The following is a 21,869-nucleotide window of genomic DNA, read 5'->3' as shown; positions in this document are numbered from 1 at the left end:
ATTGTAGCTTTGCACAGCTGGGGTCCTCTCTGCAGCCTTGAACCAAGTCTCAGTGACTGCACAGATGTCAGCATCTTCCAAGGTGTGGATTCCTTCCAGGCAGTAGAATTCACTGTTTAGGCTCCATTAAGCAGCATGACCTTGAGTTTGTCTCTAGTGGATTTCTTTACATCGGAAGTTTTTTTGTTTTGACATTGCCTAAAAAAGGCACTATGGGGGAGGCAGGCATCTTTGGCAGTATCCAAAAGCTTTAAGGAGACAGGTGAAGGCAATCTCTGGCAAAGCAGAGTGGTCTGTCATTCATGTCTTCCCAAGCTGCCAGATACTGGATCTCCCTGGAGTGACACCAGAAGCTAAGCCAATTACTGAAATCAGTCATTTTTTGTCTGTATTGTGGTATCATCCTAGATGAAGGTAGAATGCTGCTTAGAGCTAGATACATACCTGCCTGGGACACATAGTCTGAGAGTTTGGTCATGTCTGTCTTCATATAGCCCGGAGAGGTACGTCAAGTCATTCACTCCAAGATGTCCTGTAACAGAGTCATAACGGTAATTGTTGCTGAGTGACTTTAGATCGTACGTAATTTGATGGATCCTGGCACTTGACAGGCAGCTGACCATAACCTTCTCCTTGTCCAACCTGGTAAGGGGGACATCTGTGTGTCTCACTATTGAGTTGCCAGTGACAAGGACATTAGGTTTTGAGGTGTTTTGCCTTATGGGCTTAACTGGTGAGACACTGATATAAGGGATTTTATGAGCAGTGGTGGATTCTGTTCATGTATCAGTATATGTAGGTTGTTTACGCTTGAGAGGTCTTTGGTCTTTTGGTAGGCTCTTAGTGAGTACCTCCACGTATGTGGGTTTGTGTGTCTTGATCTTATCTTGTGTGAGTGGAGAGGTGTGTGTGGTGACAACCTGTTTGATGTCTTGTTTACTGTAATCTGAGAGGACTGATTCTATGGTCATGGTATAGTTACTGTATATCTCTCACAGACTGTATTTCTTTTCTTTAGGAGCAAGTGGTTGTCAGTAGACATGAGGCAATTGCTACATTGCCCCAGGCTGCCCATGTCAATCAAGCTGGCTGGAGAAATGTTGGGAAACTGATTGTCCATAGTAGCAGGTAATTCTTAAAGTACTAATTTGTGAGGGGACAAATTAGAGCAGCTATTGCTCTGGGATTAACAAGGGGACTTATTCTATAGAAGATCAGGAATGAAAAGTAGGGTGACACTGCTCAGTGTGCAGCTGACTTGTCTGCAGTGCAGAGGTGTGCAGCTGTGTTGCCCGCAAAGAGGCAGGGAACCTGGGAGGATAGTTCCTAGGCATCTGCATCTGTACAAGGCACCTCTAACCCCCATTGCCCAATGCACAGCTATGAGAAAATGCGAGGCTTATATACAGGTGAAGTTAAACAGTTTTAAACTAGTCTGCCAGTGAGAAAACAATGAACCTTCCTCTAGCAATCCCCAGCTCAGACAAAGCTACATCCACACTCTTCTGCAACAAGGGTGCAGGGGAGCCCTTCTTAATGTAAGATGGATGGGTGTGAGTTCAAGTCTATGAAAAACAGGCTAGATTCAGCAAGTCTGGATCTAGTCTTTGCTAATTAAGCAATATTTTAGTGCAAAACAAGTCCAAGTAATAAGCAGGCACAAACAGTAAAAAACAGTCAAAAGGCGCAAATTAATGCAGTAAAACCATAAAATACAGATGAAAAAGTGCAGATCAAACTCAAAATAAGCTTAATTTCTTTTTCTTACCTTTGGATGGCTTGAATTCAAGCAGAAACACTCTGGTCCTCTGGCAAAGGATCCCAAATACAGAGCAGCTCCTGTTAAATGAGTGGAAACTAATTAAAACGTGGGTCCCCAGGGTCATACTCAGGGCTTTAACCTCTATGCCACTGGTCTGGCACTTTATTACTGCTTACTACTGCAATTCTGGAAAATCCACAGTGTATATGAAAAAAGTGGAAAATTCAAAGAATAAAATCAAAACCTTGTCAATAGTATAAAATTTCAATAAGCTTAGTTTGTAGCAGTACACCAAATAATTAATTGACACAGTCAGTAGTTAGGGGTAAATGGAGCAATCATTCAGATGGGCTGTGTTATTCAGGGGGCAACTCACAGATATAAAAAAAAATGTGTATGTATATATATATATATATATATATATATATATATATATATAGTCACATTTTTTTTATTTCTGAGATGTCTGAGATGCTCCTATGTGCCTCCCACACTTGTGTGATGACCCCTCTCTGGGTCAGTAATCAAGGAGCCTGAATCCTCATTACTGACATGGGAGAGGGGCGTGCACTTGGAATACAAATAGATATACTCAGTGTTTCCAGATGCGGACTTCTCTGCATCAAGCACAATTTCGCTTAAGAGCACACAGGGAACACACTCAGTCTGGGGTCTGGGTGTCACTATCTGTCTCCCTCCAGGTCACCAGTAAGACTCTCCACTGGTACAACTGTAGGGTTAGGTCCTCAGCTGAGTGTCCAAGCCAAGACCTCTAGCACCCTGTCTGTAAGCCCAGTGCTTGGTGTCCCTGCTCAAAGTAGCTGACACACACACACACACACACACACACACACACACACACACACACACACACACACACACACACACAAAATGCGAGATTTGCTATTTCACACACACACACACACACACACACACACACACACACACACACACACACACACACACACACACATGCACACGCACACCTGAGAAAGGCTGGCACAGATTTACCTGCTGTGCCCCCTTCTGCCCAGAGTAGAAGGTAGTTATCACTGCCACCAGTCCCAGACACTCCACAATCAGTTACTCTAAGGCCCTTAACAAAGAATGTCCAATTATACTGTGTAACATTAATACTAATACAAATAGCAGCAGTTGACCAAGACAGCTAGGCCTTCTGAAGTAGTCCACACAGTGTCACCAATTAAATATAAGCACTCTCAAAGCTTAAAGACATATTTTCTAAAAGGACCAGCCCCAATGAGAAGTTTAAATATATTTAATAATAAATATTTAATAATAAATGATAAAAGGACAAGAAAATACTAAATATATATTTACAGTAAACCAAAGAGTTCAAATCACAGGAAATATTGAACGTAACATTGATGGACAGATTCATACAAATAAAGAAAAATAATACTAATACAAATAGCAGCAGTTGACCAAGACAGCTAGGCCTTCTGAAGTAGTCCACACAGTGTCACCAATTAAATATAAGCACTCTCAAAGCTTAAAGACATATTTTCTAAAAGGACCAGCCCCAATGAGAAGTTTAAATATATTTAATAATAAATATTTAATAATAAATGATAAAAGGACAAGAAAATACTAAATATATATTTACAGTAAACCAAAGAGTTCAAATCACAGGAAATATTGAACGTAACATTGATGGACAGATTCATACAAATAAAGAAAAACAATCTCTAAACTAAGCTTTACTATATTCCTGACTGAATCTAGGAGAATTACTATTCCCTAATAATTTACTTGATAGAGTAAGGCACATGAAAATACGTGAGCAGTCTTTCTAGTCAGGTTCCCAAAAACAGAATACTCAATACCCAGAGATTACTCCCTGTAAAATATAATATCCAAGATGGCTGAAAGAATGACCTCATCTGGTCACCTGTTCTCACAGTATCCCCTTTGAATTTGAGACAGGCATTTATCATAGACTGCTACAATACACATCTAAATGCTTATGGCAGTGCCTGGGGCTTTCCCTCTTTTTTACAGAGCTAATGAACAAAGGCTTCTTCCTGACCCACCTTCTCTGGTCCTATCCAGCACTGTGGCGTGCCATTTTAATGGTTTAACAGCTCATTTACATTTCCCTTATTTTTCTTATGGTAAGCTAGCTGGTTAACCTCTGCTGTCTCAGGATCTTCTGTTAAAATATATACATTTAATTCCCTACAGTAATACATGTACATTTCTTTTCATTCCAGCAGGGTGCACTGTTTATACATTTTAATTCAAGAAAATCTCACAAATACATTTTCAGCACAAGCATCTGTACAAATTAGTTTGATATACAAATGACATTTAATTATTTACAAAATTCCAGCTAGCTGTGCTGGCACAATTCATACATCTACTGCCATACTTCTGGCATGGCTGGCAGTACCTCCTATCGTCACAACTTGCTTATGTCATCTTGCTTCGGCACTACCCCCTCTACCTGCACAGCCATTCACAAGTCTTTTTGAGGCAGTGCCATGGTGCAAAAGAGACAGTTTCGTGGGCTGTAACATTGGTGCCCATAACGAGCTGAGGGATGAAGTGTTTTCCCCAACTGAAATTGCTCACTGTGGGTTCATTTGGTGTGTGGGGAGAGAGACAGAAAAAGCAAGAAGTCTCTGAAGTAAGAAGGGTTACTTACTAATTTATTTTGGTGTGTGTGCATACATGTATTAACAGACTGCTGTGGGGGGTTGTTGGGGGAAATGTTTCATTTTTGTTCCTGTGCATACTTGGACAGACTACTGAAGAGATTGTTGGGAGAAGTGTTTCATTCTGGTGCTTGTGTGCACTTGGACAAACTAGGGGTCATTGGGGAAAATGTTTTATTTTGATTCTTGTGCTTACTTGGACAGCAGTAGTCCAACTGGGCATTCCTAGACTTGGAGAAAGCAAATGACAAGGTCCCAATAAAGCTGATTCTGGGAGTCTTGCTATGGTTTTAAGTCCAAGAAGCATTAGTAGAAATGGTACAGGCTATGTATAAAGACTCAATGACTCAAATACAAGCAGTGTTTATACTTACAGAAGGGTTCCCAGTGGGAATGTTAGTGGGTATGCATCAGAGTTCAACTCTGAGCCAACTGCTGTTCATACAGTGGATGGACTACATTAGCAAACAAGTTGGATGGGTCAGGCCAATAAAGTTGCTGTATGCAGACAATGTGGTGTTAGAAGCAGACTCGGAGTAAGAACTTCAGCAAAGGATAGAATGGAATCCAAAACTGAAGGCACACAAGTTGAAGCTAATCACAGATAAGACAGTGGTAATGGCAGAAATGGGGGAAATCAGAAGAACTGAGATAGAAAAGAAAGTAGTTTAACAGGTTTTTAGCTGCTAGTATCTGCAAGGGGTGGTTGAGGAGAAGGGAATTATGAATGAGGAGGTCAAAGCTAGAATCAGAGGGGCTGCAGCCGACTGGCACAGAGTGTCAGGGATAGCATATGACAGCAGAATGCCAAAGAAACTTTAAAGTAAGGTGTACAAAACAGTAGTGTGACCAGTACCACTGTATGGTACAGAAACCTGGGCATTAAAGGCAGAGCAGTTGAGGAAGCTAGAGGTCATGGAGATGAAGTGCCAGAGACTAGTGGTAGGATGCACAGTGTGGGACAGACGAAGAAATAAGGACATGAAAGCAGGAGCAAAGTAGCTTCAATTGCAGACAAGGTCAAACAGAACAGATTACAGTGGTTTGGGCACATGGGCAGAAAAGCAGAATACAATCTGATGAAGAAGACATCCAGCAAAGAAGTGGATGGATTGCATGACAGATGTCTTGAGACAGTTAAACTTGAGTTTCGAAGAAGGTAGGAGAGTGGCATTAAATCGAAAGAGATGGCAACAGTTGATATGACACCCGGACCCCATGTTGAAAATGAGAAAATAGGAGGGTTGATGATGATGATGATGATGCTTACTTGTATAGACTACTAAACAGTTTTTTGAGTGAAATGTTTCATTTTTTGTGTCATTTGAGTGCTCAAAACTACTGAAAGGACTGTTGGGGGAACTATTTCATTCTGGTATCATTTGAGCGCTTCTGCAAACATGGACAAACTACTGAAGGGACCGCTATGACATTTAGTGAAAGAAAGAAAGCAACACAGCTACACTGCTTGATAGGCAGCAATGTAGCAAAGTCAATTACAATTTTAATCTATATTCGTCTTGATTTTAAAACAAGGATATAGTAAATCCTTCCACTATGACTCAATGAAGATTATACCCCTGATGACCAGGCTCACTGAAATTTAAGTGTTTTATCAGGGAGGGGCAAGTTCCCACATCTTCCAAATTTATATTTCTAGTCTCTTCTTGGTCACTGAAAAATAGTAACATGTCTCTGCTTCTTATGAAAGCAATGTTGAGATGCATACCTCACAACCTCTAAGTGCAAGCCCAAAATAATGTGGTCAAGGGCCCAAAAACAGGGGCATGTTTTAAATATTGCTCTTATTTATTTTATATGTGTTGACCTGGATAGTCTGACTGGATACATGTCTGTTTTCAGAGGAGACCCAGGGAGAAAAGCTCCAGTTATACAGATAATAATACACAAAAAGAGTAAAGCATATTTTACAAAATATATTAAGCACTGACCCCATCAAGAGACTAGAAAGATTCACAGTGTATCATTGTTTAAAAAACTAGTAGGTTACAACTAATAGTTTTGAGTAATACAAAAATGCATATAGTACTATATAGAATGTGAAAGTAAATAAGGAGTTAGTCAGGACTGGAACAGTTACATGGCCAGTGTGTTATAAAATACTATGTATACTTATAAAGTTTTAGCTTAGAAAGTTGCTAGAACAACAGGATTTGTATTAGTAACATTTTCTAAAGAGAATGAAGTCTGAAACACAAATGTATGTCATTATTTAATGAGTTCAATCCTCACTAATTTGCCAGAAAACCATATGTTTTATGAGGAGAAAGGCTAGACATTCAGCAAAAATCTGAACAGTTGAGAGGTATGGTCAGGGGCGAGGGCTAAGTGCTCAGCACAAGTTGCTTAACACTCTAAAAGTCTATTTGTTGCCTAGGTGAACTATGGAGAAAAAACAAACAAAAATGAGGCCTCACTGTACTCAGAATTTTTAGTAGGCTTCTTGAGGACTCCATTAGAGTACCTTGAAATATTCGTGATTACTGCAGATTTGTAGACTACCAAATTGTGCTGCCCAGAGTATTATACTGTACGTCATGAGCCAGAGATCAGTGTATGGCTTTGGAAACCTTTCTTTCCTTTTGTGTTTAAACAGCTGAAAAGTATCACAAAATAGGACAGCTATATGTAATGCAGTATACAAATAGTTACTGGATTTGATATTTAGGATTATTACTGGGCTTTTATAAAATGTATGTTTTAAACAAAACTAACCTAATTTTAGCTCAGATACTTCCTTTATTGATGAGTAGGATGAGAATTGGATATAGTCCTATCATGGTTGTTTTGTGCAGTAACAAAATAATCTTGGGTGTGTGTGCATGTGTGTGTGTGTGTGTGTGTGTGTGTGTCTGTGTGTGTGTGTGTGTGTGTGTGTGTGTGTGTGTGTGTGTGTGTGTGTGTGTGTGTGTGTGTGTCATACCTCCCAACCGTACTGAATTATTTGTTTTTTACCGGGTTTTGGGGTCCAAATAATGGGGTGCCACAATTCCAGAGTGGCACCCCTTAATTTCCAATTTCCTGTCTTTTTTATTTTAAAAAATTTGGCTTTTTGAACTGATGTCATCACCTGCGAGATTATGTCAGCTCTGTGAAATGGCCAGCCAGCCTGTCGGAATTGAGCAATAACTCACAATTGCATGTATTTCTGGCTGCAAGAAGCAGGAATGGTGCTGGTTCCACAAATGGCTTGGCAAGTCATTGGATTTATAGCTGCAAGAAGCAGAGCGGCAAGCCATTGGATTTATTTATGTGTAGGCTTGGATTATTTATTATGCAGCGGTGTTTTGGAGGCAAAGGCTGCAGTGTGTGTGACAAGCAAGCAGAAGACTTTGCGGAGTTTAGGCTGGCTTCAGAGAGAGGTATTTATTATGCTGTGTGTGTGGATTTATAGCTGCAAGAAGCAGAAAGACAAGCCATTGGATTTATTTATTATGGTGTGAGTGTGTGCATGTGCGTGCATGTGTGTGTGTGAAAAATGCCCCAAGTTAATATACCTGGTGGCTAGAGGTACTTAGGCTCAAATCCTATGCCTTGAGTACAGGTAACAAGAACTTAAAGTCCCTACCCACCACCATTTCATAAAACTTTCCAGATTTATGCCTCATATGTTTGTTCTGTTCCTCATAAAATCTGTGGTTTTCTGGATTTTTCTGGCAAATCAGTGAAGAATTGCATTCACTAATCATCCTCATCATCAGCCCCTTTTTCCCATTTTCCCATTTTTTTTCTACATGGGATCGGGGTATTGTGTTAACTGTCGCCAACTCTCTCGATTCAGTGCTACACTCCTGCCTTCTTCAACACTCATGCCTGACTGTCACAAATCTTCTTTCACACAATCCATGCACCTCTTTGCTGGATGTCCTCGCTTCCTCTTACCTGCTTCCTGTCTGTCCCAAATCTTCCTCACCAGATTGTCTTCTGCTTTTCTACACATGACCAAATCACCGTAATCTGTTCTCTTTGATCTTTTCTGCAACTGGAGTTACTTTGGCTTCCGCTCTTATGTCTTCATTTCTTCGTCTGTCCCACAGTGTGCATCCTACACCTTTCTCAGGCACTTCATTTCCATCACCTCTAGCTTCTTCAGCTGTTCTGCCTTTACTGCCCAGGTTTCTATACCATGCAGCAGTACTGGTAGCACCACTGTCTTGTACACCTTTCTTTTCAGTTTCTTTGGCATTCTTCTGTCATAGACTACACTTGATACCATTTGACTGCAACCCCTCTGATTCTAGCTTTGACCTCTTCATTAAGACTACCCTTCTCCTCAACCACCCCTCCCAGATACTTGAAGCTGTTTACCTGTTCCACTATCTTCCCTTCTATCTCTATTCTCAGCTTCTTCTGATTTCCCCAGTTTGCTGCTATTACCACCATCTTATCTGTGCTTAGTTTCATCCCATGTGCCTTCAGATTTTCATTCTATTCTTCTATCCTTTGCTAAAGTTCTAGCTCAGAGTCTGCCTGTACTGCCACATCATCTGCATACAGTAGCTTTGTTGATCTGTTCCTTCCAACCTGTTTGCTAATGTAGTCCCTCACCAGAATGAGTGGGCTCAGAGCTGAACCATGATGTACACCCACTCCCACTGGGAACCCCTCTGTGAGGCCGAACACTGTTCGTACTTGAGTCACTGGGTCCTTGTACATAGCCTGACTTCAAACTACTGCAGTACTGCCCAGATCAGTTTTCTTGGGACCTTGTCATATGCTTTCTTCAAGTCTAGGAATGCCCAGTTGGATTCTCTCCTCATCTCTAGCTTCTTCTCAAGTATCTGTCTCAATGCAAACATCGGGTCAATTGTGCTGCATCCTGATCTGAATCCAAACTGCTCATCTCCCATCTTACATTCTACTACTCTGCATATCCGTTTATCAATCACCCTCTCCATAACATTCATGTAGTGTGATAGGAGTTTGATGCCTCTGTACTGCCCACAGTTGTGGATGTCCCCTTTCTTCTTGTACACTGGCACAAGTATGCTTATTCTCCAGTCATCTGGGATACACCTTTGTTTCCACACCCTCAGTACCCTTAGGAGCCATTTCTCCCCTATCTCACCCAGCATCTTTATCATATCTGCTGTGACCTCATCTGAGCCTGCTGCTTTCCCTGACTTCATCTTCCTTAGTGCTGTTCTTACTTCTTCTAAGGTGGGGTCCTCTTCTTCTCTCATTGTAGGCTGTTTCTGGGGCAGTACAGCTTCTGTGGGTTTTTTTCATTCAGAAGCTGCTAGAAATACTCCTTCCATCTGCCTTTGATGTCCTGTGGACTGGTGAGCAGGTTGTTGGCATCCCTTAAGAAGGGTGTCTGACTATCTTCTTTATCTTTCTGTCTTTGCCTTGCAACCTGATATAGTTTCTTTGTGCCCCTTACTGAGTCACTTTCCTGACGTTGGTAGAGTACCTCCGATGCCCTATTCTTTGCTATTGCAACTTCTTTCTTGGATTTTTTGTTAGCCAACCATTAGTCCTTCCTAGCCTGGTCAGTCTTTTCTATCTCCCATTTCTTCCTGCACTTCTTTCTTTAGATGACTTCCTGGACTTCTACATTTCACCACCAGTTTTCCTTATGTACCTTATTTCCATACCTGGCTCAGCCACATATCTTTTCTGTAGTCCTAACACATGTTGCTTTTAGGTGCTGCCACTCTTCTTCAACTCCACCTATTTCTTCCTCTTCTTGGGGTGTTAGAGCCCTGAGTAATTCCTTAAACTGCTGTACTTTCTCTCCAGTCAACTTCCAGGTCTTCAGCCTGGTCTCTGTTGACCTTAGAGCCCTTTCTGTCCACTGCTTATAGCTGATTGTGGCAACTAATGGTTTATGCTGTGGGCCAACTGTTTCACTTAGGATGACTTTGCAATCATAGATTCTACCCCAGTGCCTTGTCTATCTGAGTTGCATGCTGGCTACTCTTGTATGTGATCTTGTTACTGTCTCTCTTTCTGAACCATGTGTTGACTACTATCAAGCCGTTTGCCAGACAGAAGTCTAGAACGGCTTCTCCTTCTTTATTCATGTTATCCCACTCATGTGGACCCAGGCAGTCTTCATATCCAGTTCTGTCTGTTCCAATATGTGCATTCAAGTCACCCATTATCAACACCAATTCATGCTGTCCTGCTTTATCTAGTAGGTCCTGCAACTGCTGTCTGAATGCACTCTTTTCCTCACTATCACAACCCTGCTGTGGGGCATATGCTGAGATTATGAATACTGTCCTATTATTACACTGGAGTCTGATTGCCATGAGTCTGTCACTAATTCTGATGATATCCCTCACTGCCTTCTGAAGCCTCTCTCTCACCACAATTCCTACACCATTTTTAGCCTGTCCCCCACCTGAGTAGTATTGTCTGGATCCCAAACCAAGCGGCTTTGCTGCACTGCCCTTCCATCTTATCTCTTGGATAACATAGGATGTCCAGTCTACTCTGTATCATCATGTCATCCACTTCCAAGCTGCATCCTGTCAGTGAACCTACATTAAGTGTAGCAATTCTCAGTTCATGTTTGGCAGGTTAGAGCCATATTTTACACTGTCGAGTGGCTAGCCCTGCCATGGCACGCAGTCTGGGATCCATGTTCTCCTATCTTGAGGATACTGTGCACCACAGCAGATGCCCAAAGCGGTTGGTCTGTACAACTCTTTCCCCTATAAGGCATCATGTAGAGTCTGTGCTGCTGCCCACAGCTCCATTTATTGGTGAGTTTGAGATGGAAACACTCAGCATGTTTTTCAGACATGGGAGAAACCCCATGGAGACACAGCGAGAACATGCAAACTCCAAACAGGCATTGGTCGGATCTCAGGATCAAACCTTGCACCTTGTGCATGGGAGGCGAAGACCTTAACCATTAAGCTGACTGACATTTGAATTTCAGACTTCATATTCTTCAGAAAATAAATGGTAACACAAAACCTTTTATTCTAGCAATTTTCTAACTTTATAAGGTCAGTATTTTAAATTTGTCCCTATTTTTTTGGGCTGTATTCCCCCATTATTGGCTTTGTCTAGCTTTTTTGTGCTAAGACATTGAGACCTATGGTGAAAAGTGAGAACTGAATTCTATATTTCCCCCATTATTGGCTTTGTCCAGGTATTTTGTGCTAAAAGGTTGAGAGCTATGGTGAGAAGTGAAAACTGAATTCAGTAAATGATAGCCATTTAAGTTTCAGTCTTCAAATCTTTCCGGAAACTGCTAATTTGGCATAGTGGTATGTTGTTCTGACTGTAGGTAACAGGGTCCTGGGTTGAAAACTTGGCAGTAAAATGCATGGTGGTAACACATTTTATTCTAGCAACTTTCCAAAATTATAAAAGCAATGTTTAAAATGTGTCCCTGTTTTTTGGGCTTTTGTCCCCCCAATAAATTACTGGAAAAATGTTCAAACAATAAATTCAAACTGCGCTCTAAGTCTAACAAGTGTGCTGTATTATACAAGGAATATAAATTAATAAAGTCAGAAAGATGTATCAAATAACACATGTATGTTTCTTGTTTTGTGTGCAAAGGGCCTATGATTTTCTTTGGATGTGGTGTGGGTTTCAGTGCTGTTTCAATGAATGTGAGTTTCAAGGACAGAGAAGGTTTAATGCTAAGTCTATTTTCATTGTGAGACAGTATTGCTTTGTTTAGCAGATATCTAGTAGTGTTTGTCGATTGTGCTATAAAATGTAAAAATAAAATCCAAGTAATCATTGTAGAAGTAAAGCAGTATGCACATTAGTTTTTATGATACATGGGGTGAAATAGCCAGGTAATGGGACATTGGAATGGCTGCAGGGGGACTCTGGTGCCATATTTTGGTTGTCTGTTCTTCAGTTTGCATTTGAAGGTTGATATCCCACAATTCCACTGGAGTGGGCGGAGTTGAGTAATTATGTAGGCAGATTTTATGTTAATGAGCGTACAGATTTGTGCCTATTTTTCATGGGCCTTGTCCAGATTTTTGATGCCCCTCGTGGTCCTGAAGAGTGGTCCTAGCAGCAGAGAACTGAGAAAAGCGACTACTTTCCTGATTTAAGTATTTTTTGCTGTTTTTTACCTAAAATACCTTCTCTTGCTTACTTTGAACAAGCTTAAATGTTTTTTTAGCTGTTTGTTGCATTATATATTATCTGCACTTAAAGTTACATTTGGTCGAAAATTGGTCGAAAGTTTGTTTGTTTGTTAAATTTAACTGTTGAGGCTGCCCACTAAAGTGTGCTAGCCTGTGTAACTGATTTATTACTGTTTCCTGCATTTCTGTGTGCTTTCTATCTCAAAAACAAAAAAAAAAATATCCTTGTTTTCCCGCCTCTCCTCGACTAGTTTAGACCAGTATACAGGCTTTGCTGTATTCTGGGCTGTGGTGTAGTTCCTGTGTTGTCCATTGCCTTACTTGGATAGAAGGAAGTTTCTCTGCTCACCAGTGGGAGTGTGGAGCCTTGAGCAGCCTATCTGTCCCTGAAGGAGTGACCTCAGCACAAGAGCTTGTAGTAATTGGTTGCATTATATATTATCTGCACTTAAAGTTACATTTGGTCGAAAATTGGTCAAAGGTTTGTTTGTTTGTTTGTTAAATTTAACTGTTGAGGCTGCCCACTAAAGTGTGCTAGCCTGTGTAACTGATTTAGTACTGTTTCCTGCATTTATGTGTCCTTACTATCTCAAAAACAAAAAAAACAAAAAAAAAATCCTTGTTTTCCCGCCTCTCCTCGACTAGTTTAGACGAGTATACAGGCTTTGCTGTATTCTGGGCTGTGGTGTAGTTCCTGTGTTGTCCATTGCCTTACTTGGATAGAAGGAAGTTTCTCTGCTCACCAGTGGGAGTGTGGAGCCTTGAGCAGCCTATCTGTCCCTGAAGGAGTGACCTCAGCACAAGAGCTTGTAGTAATTGGTTGTTTTGGACCATTTCTAGCTCTTTTGTAGTTCCCTGTTTAAAATCCGCCTCTGAGCATTTTTTCTGGCTATACTACTCAGAAACAGCTCCTCGTGGTCCTGCAGAGTGGTCCTAGCAGCAGAGAACTGAGAAAAGCGACTACTTTCCTGATTTAAGTATTTTTTGCTGTTTTTTACCTAAAATACCTTCTCTTGCTTATTTTGAACAAGCTTAAACTGTTTTTTAGCTGTTTGTTGCATTATATATTATCTGCACTTAAAGTTACATTTGGTCGAAAATTGGTCGAAAGTTTGTTTGTTTGTTTGTTAAATTTAACTGTTGAGGCTGCCCACTAAAGTGTGCTAGTCTATGTAACTGGTTTATTACTGTTTCCTGCATTTCTGTGTGCTTTCTATCTCAAAAACAAAAAAAAAACAAAAAAAATATCCTTGTTTTCCTACCTCTCCTCGACTAGTTTAGACCAGTATACAGGCTTTGCTGTATTCTGGGCTGTGGTGTAGTTCCTGTGTTGCCCATTGCCTTACTTGGATAGAAGGAAGTTTCTTTGCTCACCAGTGGGAGTGGGGAGCCTTGAGCAGCCTATCTGTCCCTGAAGGAGTGACCTCAGCACAAGAGCTTGTAGTAATTGGTTGTTTTGGACCCGTTCTAGCTCTTTTGAAGTTCCCTGTTTAAAATCCATGTTTGCTCGGCTTTGCGCGATTGTGTGCATAGCACAGCGCCGGTTAAACAAGGTTAAACTTTTTCTGGCTCTGCCAAGTCTGCTCTTCAAATTTTCCCTTAAGAAAGCTCTACTCTTATAATAATCAGTCTACTCACTTTATTATAAGCCTACCACTTGTTCTCAAAACCTCTCTTCTAAGTAAGCACTCTCAAACTAAAGTAAGCACTACATCCACCTACCACCCCTGTGAGTACCCACTTCTCTTAAAGGCACAGAACTCCCTTATAATATTCTAGCATGTCGAGTGGTAGATTACTAGCATCCTCTCCGGTTCAGCTGGTTAATCTGGGAATCTTGAGACAATGCTACAATTGTCTCATGTACACAGACAACCCTCTCCTCCTCCCAACAAACACAAATACATGTGAGAGATGCAACTATATAGCCAAACTGGAGGCTGAACTCTCTCAACTCAGGACTGGCAAGACCAGACAGGAGGAGAAGGTAACCACACACACAGCAAACCCAGTCCCACATAGACCTACCACAACTGCAAACCAAACACATAATAACACAAAGACATATTCGGAGGCTCTAACAAAAAACTTACCAAAACAACAGAGGCTACCAAAGCAGACACCCAAAAATCCACCACCTCAAAACATAACACATGCAACACATACTTCAATAAATCAGTGTGTCAAACAATCACAGCCCTTAAGGCCAAACACCATGCCTGATACACTAGTAATAGGTGACTCTATAGTCAGACACACTGACGTTCCGCTTACCAGGCTGAACAAGGAGAGGGTAACGGTGAGCTGTCTATCGAGAGCTAGGATCCACCACATAACGCAGGCACTCTGGTCACTCCAAAGCAAGTACAAATATGACTCCGTCATTGTCCATGCCGGCGTGAATGACCTGAGACGTACCTCCCTGGAATACATGAAAAGAGACATAGAGGAGCTCTCTGATTATGTAGCCCAGGCTGGTATGACCCTGACCATGAGCAGCATCTTGCCCTCACCAAGAATGATGCCACAATACAAAGACAAGATGATCAGCTTTAATAATTGGCTCAATTACTGGTGTCATTCTAGGGGGATCCAATCTCTGTCTGCTTGGGATGACATGCTGGACAAGCCACGCTGCTTTGCAAGGGACGGCTTGCATCTGTCACCACTGGGCTTCCGGATATTGGCTAAGGCTCTCGCCACCCCCATAGTGCCTTTTTTAGGCAAGGCTCAAAAGACAAACCCACCTCCTTAGAAAACAAAAATGGAAAAAAATTAAGGGTAATGCTGCTCAACACCAGAAGTCTAAATCTCAAGATGCAGGCTCTCAAAGCACTCCTCAGTATGGATAACATCGATGTCTGTGCAGTAACTGAAACCTGGTTCAAGGCTCCTGAGAGCACCCCAGTGCTACCAGGCTATACCTCGTATTATGCTTTTCGGCCCCAAAACTCGGGCCAAACCAAAAAGGGAGGGGGAGTGTCCATATTCATTAGGACACCCACACCTCCAGGTTAGTGGCAACACATGAAGCATCAGAGACCATCCAGGTGCAACTAACCATAGGCAAAACTGCTATACAACTGGTAGCATGTTACAGACCACCCTCCCCATCTCAGGAACCCCATTCAGCCTTCCTGAAGTCATTGGAGGATATGAATGTCTCACCAAACACCATCATATTGGGAGACTTCAACTACCCTAACATAGACTGGGTGCATTATTCTAGCCCTAACACCCTAGCCCAAAGGTTCCTGGAATTCATAAATTCAAATGCAATGGAACAGCTAGTCACCTCTCCCACAAGGGGAGATAATATACTAGACCTGATCATCACAAACATGGGGACAAAGTGCTCCACACTGGAAGTATACCCCTCACTAGTGAGATCTGACCACAAACTAATCACCCTGGATATACATATCCCACCTCCACCCCCAACACAAAAGACTACAGTGAAAAACTTCTCAAAAGCTGACTTTACACTTCTTAAGACTGAGATGGTATCCTTTAAGCCCACTGGGCCAGTGGAAACCACATCCCACAATGCTGAATCTTTCACAAATGCTTTCTACGGACATCTCCAAGAATGTATGGATCATGCAATCCCAAATAAAACCAAGACTCTCTCTACCAAGGGCAGGCATCCTGTCTGGTGGACCCCAGCCATAAACAAATTGTATAACAAAAGAAGGAAACTACTGCACGACAGAGCAAAATCCCATAAAGAGAAGGCATCTCTGATCAGCACTAGTAGAAAGCTACGTTCTCTCATAAAAACATCCAAGGCCAACTTTGAGAGAAAAATCGCTATGGACACTAAAGATAACCACAAGGCCTTCTTCTGCTATGTTAGAAACCTGGGCGGAAACCCTCAGATATGCTCAGAGTTAGTTCACAATGACAAAAAATACACTGAACCCACAGATATTGCCAACATTCTGGCAGACAGGTTCAGCGCAAATTTTTCCCCTCCCTCACCCCCAAAAGAAGAAATACTTATCCCAGCTGAATGTAACCTCCCTGTCATCTCAGATGTCCAGGTGAGAACCGCCCTCAGCAAAGCTAAAAACACAGCATCAATGGGACCTGAAGTTATCCCGGGTTGCGTGCTACGTGAACTCCAAGAGGAGCTAAACCCGCACATAAAAATGCTATTTAACCTTAGCCTTACTACAGGATATGTACCTGAACACTGGCGTACAGCAACAGTGGTCCCACTCCACAAAGGAGGCACCTCTACAGACCCTGGTAACTACCGCCCCATAAGCTTAACCAGCCTGGTCTGCAAAGCTATGGAAAGAATCATTATGGAACTCATAAACAGAGACATTGGGGACCTACAGACACTTGATCCCACCCAGTTCGGCTTTGTAAAGGGCAGATCCTGCCTTTTGAACCTGGTTGACTTTTTTGAAACAGTCACTAGAGCCATTGATGAGGGCAAAGCAGTCCATACAGCCTACCTGGACTTGGCTAAAGCTTTCGACACAATACCCCACTCAGGCATCATAGACAAGCTCAACAGCTTAAATGTAAATCCATATGTCACAAGATGGGTTGCAAACTGGCTAAAGGATAGAACCCATAAAGTCAAAATCACTGGAGCCACATCAGACTCAAAGCCAGTCACAAGTGGTGTCCCACAGGGCTCTGTCCTGGGGCCCCTCTTGTTCGGCATTTATTTCTCAGATGTGAAAGCAAACATGGGAGGGTTGTGGCTGACAAAGTTCGCAGATGACTGCAAACTAGGTGCCATAGTCGATACACCAGCTGACACATACATCCTACAGAAAGGCCTCACTGAAACGGACAACTGGTGCCGGAGTCATGGCCTTAAACTAAATGCCAAAAAATATAGTCATCCCCTTTGGGAAAAACAAAGTACCCACAAATTATCACATAGACAGTAACCCACTGAGTACAGAAAAAGTAATCAGAGACCTGGGGACCCAAGTCGATAGTGACCTCTCATTTGACACCCACATTGCCAAAGTGGTTAGAAAGACTTTCTACCTTGCCCACCTTATCATGAAGGGATTCACATCCAGATCAAAGGAGGTCATTGTACCCCTATACTCCTCCCTTATCAGGCCCATGATTGAGTACAATGCCCCATTTGGTATGTACTTCACCCGGCACTTGCAACAGCTGGATAGACCCCAAAAGTACCTCACCAAGAGGATCAAGGGTCTCCAACATATGTCATATGCTGCCAGACTAAAGAAACTCCAGCTCTATTCAGTAGCATACCGCCTACTCAGAGGTGATCTGTGCTTGACGTACAAGGCCATGTCCAATCAGGAACTGATGGACATGCTCCACCTCAAAAAATCCAAATCCATCAGAACCACGAGATCTAAAGATTTAAACCTCAGCACAAATATGAATAGAACATGCTGGAGGGACAGATTCATAACTCAGAGGCTTCCCATACTCTGGAACAGAATCCCAGTTCATGTTAGGCAGAGCCCCTCACTGACTCTCTTCAAGAGAAATCTTGACGAGTGGATGGGAAATTGTAGGTTTACCCCAGGGGTCATCTCTGTGTCACTACTAGACAGAGGCACAGTAAACTAATTCTATTATGTAAGGGGGTCTTCACTGTGTCACTACTAGACAGATGCACAGTATTCTAAACCTATTCTGTACACTTTTGTACCATTACATGGGGTGGCGAAAGCCACATCACTATGGCTAGGCTTATAAATGCCCCAGGGCAGATAGCCTAGTACTAAACTATGAAACTATGTCTCCAGGTTGAGAGGTACGGTGTGTGTGTTTGTGTGTGTGTGTGTGTGTGTGTGTGTGTGTGTGTGTGTGTGTGTGTGTGAGAGAGAGTGTGAATGTCAGTCTGAGGGATCACAGTAACGGAGATTGGTAAGGATAGAGTGTGTGTATGAGAGCGAATGGGTGACTGCGTCCATAAGTCCATATGAGGTGGTGATGTGTGTGTGTGTGTGTGTGTGTGTGTGTGTGTGTGTGTGTGTGTGTGTGTGTGTGTGTGTATGGATATCTGCAAATTCTCATGTGTGAATGTTTGCATGTGTGTGTGTGTGTGTGTGTGTGTGTGTGTGGGTGTATGGATATCAGCAAATGCTCATGTGTGTGCGTGTGTGTGTGTGTGTGTGTGTGTTACTATTAGAGTGAGTGTCTCCCTGGGTGGTAACAGTAGGGGGAGCTTGGTAAGGAATGGATAGTGTGGATATGTGCGTGTGTGTGTGTGTGTGTGGGGGTTGAATGGATATGTATGTCCATGAGTCCTTTTGGGGAGGGGGTGATGTTAAGTAGATGTCTGTATGTGTGGATATTTGTGAGTAGGCATATGCATGCATCTCTGTGTGCATGTGTGTGTGCGTGTGTGTACATAAATGCTTTAATGTGTGTGAGCTCGTATCGGGGGGGTGCCTGTGTCAGTGTGATGCATGGTCCACCAGAAGTAACTACTGCCACAAAGTGTTTTTTGCATCAGCGGTAATATGGAGCAATTTAGACACATGCAAGCCCTTATTCAGACACAATAAGGGCTTCCTCATTTTAGCTAAACTTGTCACTGAATCATATTTTCTGTTATCTTAAAAACTAAACTTCTACTTTACGTGTTCACAGTAATGTTTTTCTGAATCCCAGACAAAGTACAAGTGCAAAACACATTGTTCAAATGTGCAGACTATGACATCAAACAAGGATATACAATTGGGGGTTCATGACTGTCAGAATGGCAAACCTTACACATCGACATCGGAAATGTTGACAGGAATAACGGGGAATAATACAAATTTTAAAGCCCATAGATGCAGAATATAACCAACTAAACCATGAGTTTTGCAGTGGCATGTGAATAAATAAATAAATAAATAAACTGGATAAGTGTGTTGGACGTGTACCCTTTTCAGCCACAATCTGTTCCAACAGAGCAAGAGTGCATGCAATGTACGTCTTTATCTATATGCTGTTATCTATGCTCATATCTGTTAAAGTCCATCTGTAGCTAGAGCTAAATCTTCATTTATATCTATATCTATATGTGTGTTGTAGCCAGTTAACCAGTACATTCTTGGGAAGGTTGAAAGGGCCCAGAAAAAGCAGACAGAGAGAAACATGAAAAGTCCTCACAGATTAGAGGTCACGATTGAATCCCAGACCCTATAGCTCTGAAGAAGAAATCTTACCACTGAGCCTCCATGCTACTCGCATCTAAGGAAAAAAAATGGATATATTTACTAAGGTTAAAACATATATTATTTGAGGGTAAAGTGATGAAGTGATTTAGGACAAGACGCAGCCTGCAGTGGGAATAAGATGCCTACTACAAGTGATTTTTGTACCATGCATTCCTTTTAAAGATGTGGTAGAAATGTGTAGACACACATCTCATGTCGAATGACACTAAAGACACAGGGAGAACAGTAAAACAAATATTGGTACTGAAATTTTAAAACTAGGTAGTGATACTGCACAGATGGAACAATTTTTTAAAAAGATTTGTTTATACATGATTCATGGTAAGGTGAAGGGTAACTTGTAAATTTCAGGGAATATACTTATTTTTTTGACAGAAATAGAAGAGAGTACAATAAGAAAGGAAGTGTTAGGAATATGCCATATGCCTTTAGAACAAAGAAATAAATATCTGAAAACAAGAAAGGAATGAGAAAAATTTAAAGAAATAAAATGACCATGAAACATTTCTTAGGGTAAAGGACAAAATGGGGAAAAGTAGTCCACCTTTTAGCACTTGGCAAATAAGAGAGCAATACATAATACAGATAAATTAAGAAATGAGGATGGTGGAAAGAGAGATAAACTACAGTAAATGTTTTCATAGCAGGAGAATTCCTAATAAAATAGCGTAATGGAACACATTCCAGAAAATGCTGTAAGGGAGACAACACGGAATTCCAGAAAATGAGACTAGAGAAAATAAAAAGCTGTCTCAAAAGTCGGATTCATCATGGCACTCCCAGAATAAATGGAACTGACTACAAATGTTATGCAAAAATACAGGAGATAATAAATTAGTATGTACAACAAAATACACACACATATATGAAAAAAATGATACAATGTATACAGAACAAGGGTTGATTTAAGAATTATTCAAATAAATGTTAGTTAGCAATGCATGAAAAAGCAGACAAAGATGTAGATGAGGAAGACAGACGTAAGAAGAAAACTGTGGGAGGTAAAGGGGTATCAGTAATAATTGTTTTTTTATTTAGCACAGATTTGAAAAAGGCATATGACATTAATAATGATAATCTGGCTCTGAGCTTTTGTATAGTTTACATATAGCAAGAGACATTGTAGAATCGATTAAGGAACTCCATAGGGAATCTACGTTAAGGCTTATGATAAATGAAATATCTTCATTCAGGCCAGCTTGGTGGTGCACTTCCACCATATTGCTCTCCCATACAGCACCATCTCTTTTCTTGCCCTTCTGAAGACCAAAGTAAAGTATTCATTTAGAACCTCTATTTTTCCCAATCTTCTATGATCTCCCTCCTGTTTTTACTAGAAGACCACATCTGTTCCTCCCTTCCTCCTTTCTCTAAATACCCTAAAAAAGCCTTTGTTTCCCCTCTTGACTCCTGCTGACTATCCCTTCTGATTCACATTTTTGTTGCTCTCACCTCATTATTGATCTTCTGCTTTCGTACCTATTATGTGCCCATTCCACTTCCACACCCCCTACTTTTATGCTCTCTCGTTTTCCCCAGTTACTGTCGTAATAATACAGAGTAGTATCCCCACTGGGTACCATGGCAGGGCTAGCAACCTGCCTGTGTAAACCTTGGCTTGAGTTGATTGTCACTGTGGAAGTGCACCCCGACCCAATGTGCAAAATGGGGAAAAGGGGTTGAGGATGGATGGATGGATGGATGGATGGATCCTCACTTGGCATACTAATCTTTTTATGGAGCCATATTACCCTTCCTTTTTTTTTTCACTTCTACTTCAAACCCTGATCTTTACCCCTTTTATATACCTCCTTTGATTATATCCTTCTTCCTCATATCCCTGTTATCCAGTTCAAAGACCTAACTAAAAAGAAAAAGAAAAAATGAGGTTATTACCTCTCTGTACTCCTCCCTCATTAGGCCAGTAATTGAGTATAATGTCTCATTCAGTATGTACCTCTCCAAACACCTGCACCAACTGGAAAGGCCACAGAAATACCTCACAAAGAGAATCCGTGGCCTCCACCACCTGTCCTATGTGGACAGGCTCATATCACTGTCACTCTACTTAGTATTGTACAGATTGCTCAGAGGTGATCTGTGTCTTGCCTACAAGGCAATCTCAGACCCTGCCCTACTAGAGATGCCCCAT

This window comes from Protopterus annectens, chromosome 1.part0 (genome assembly GCF_019279795.1).
Source record: "Protopterus annectens isolate FY-2018-M chromosome 1.part0, PAN1.0, whole genome shotgun sequence".
Lineage (NCBI taxonomy): Eukaryota > Metazoa > Chordata > Ceratodontiformes > Protopteridae > Protopterus > Protopterus annectens.
Note: the sequence above shows the minus strand (reverse complement) of the source record.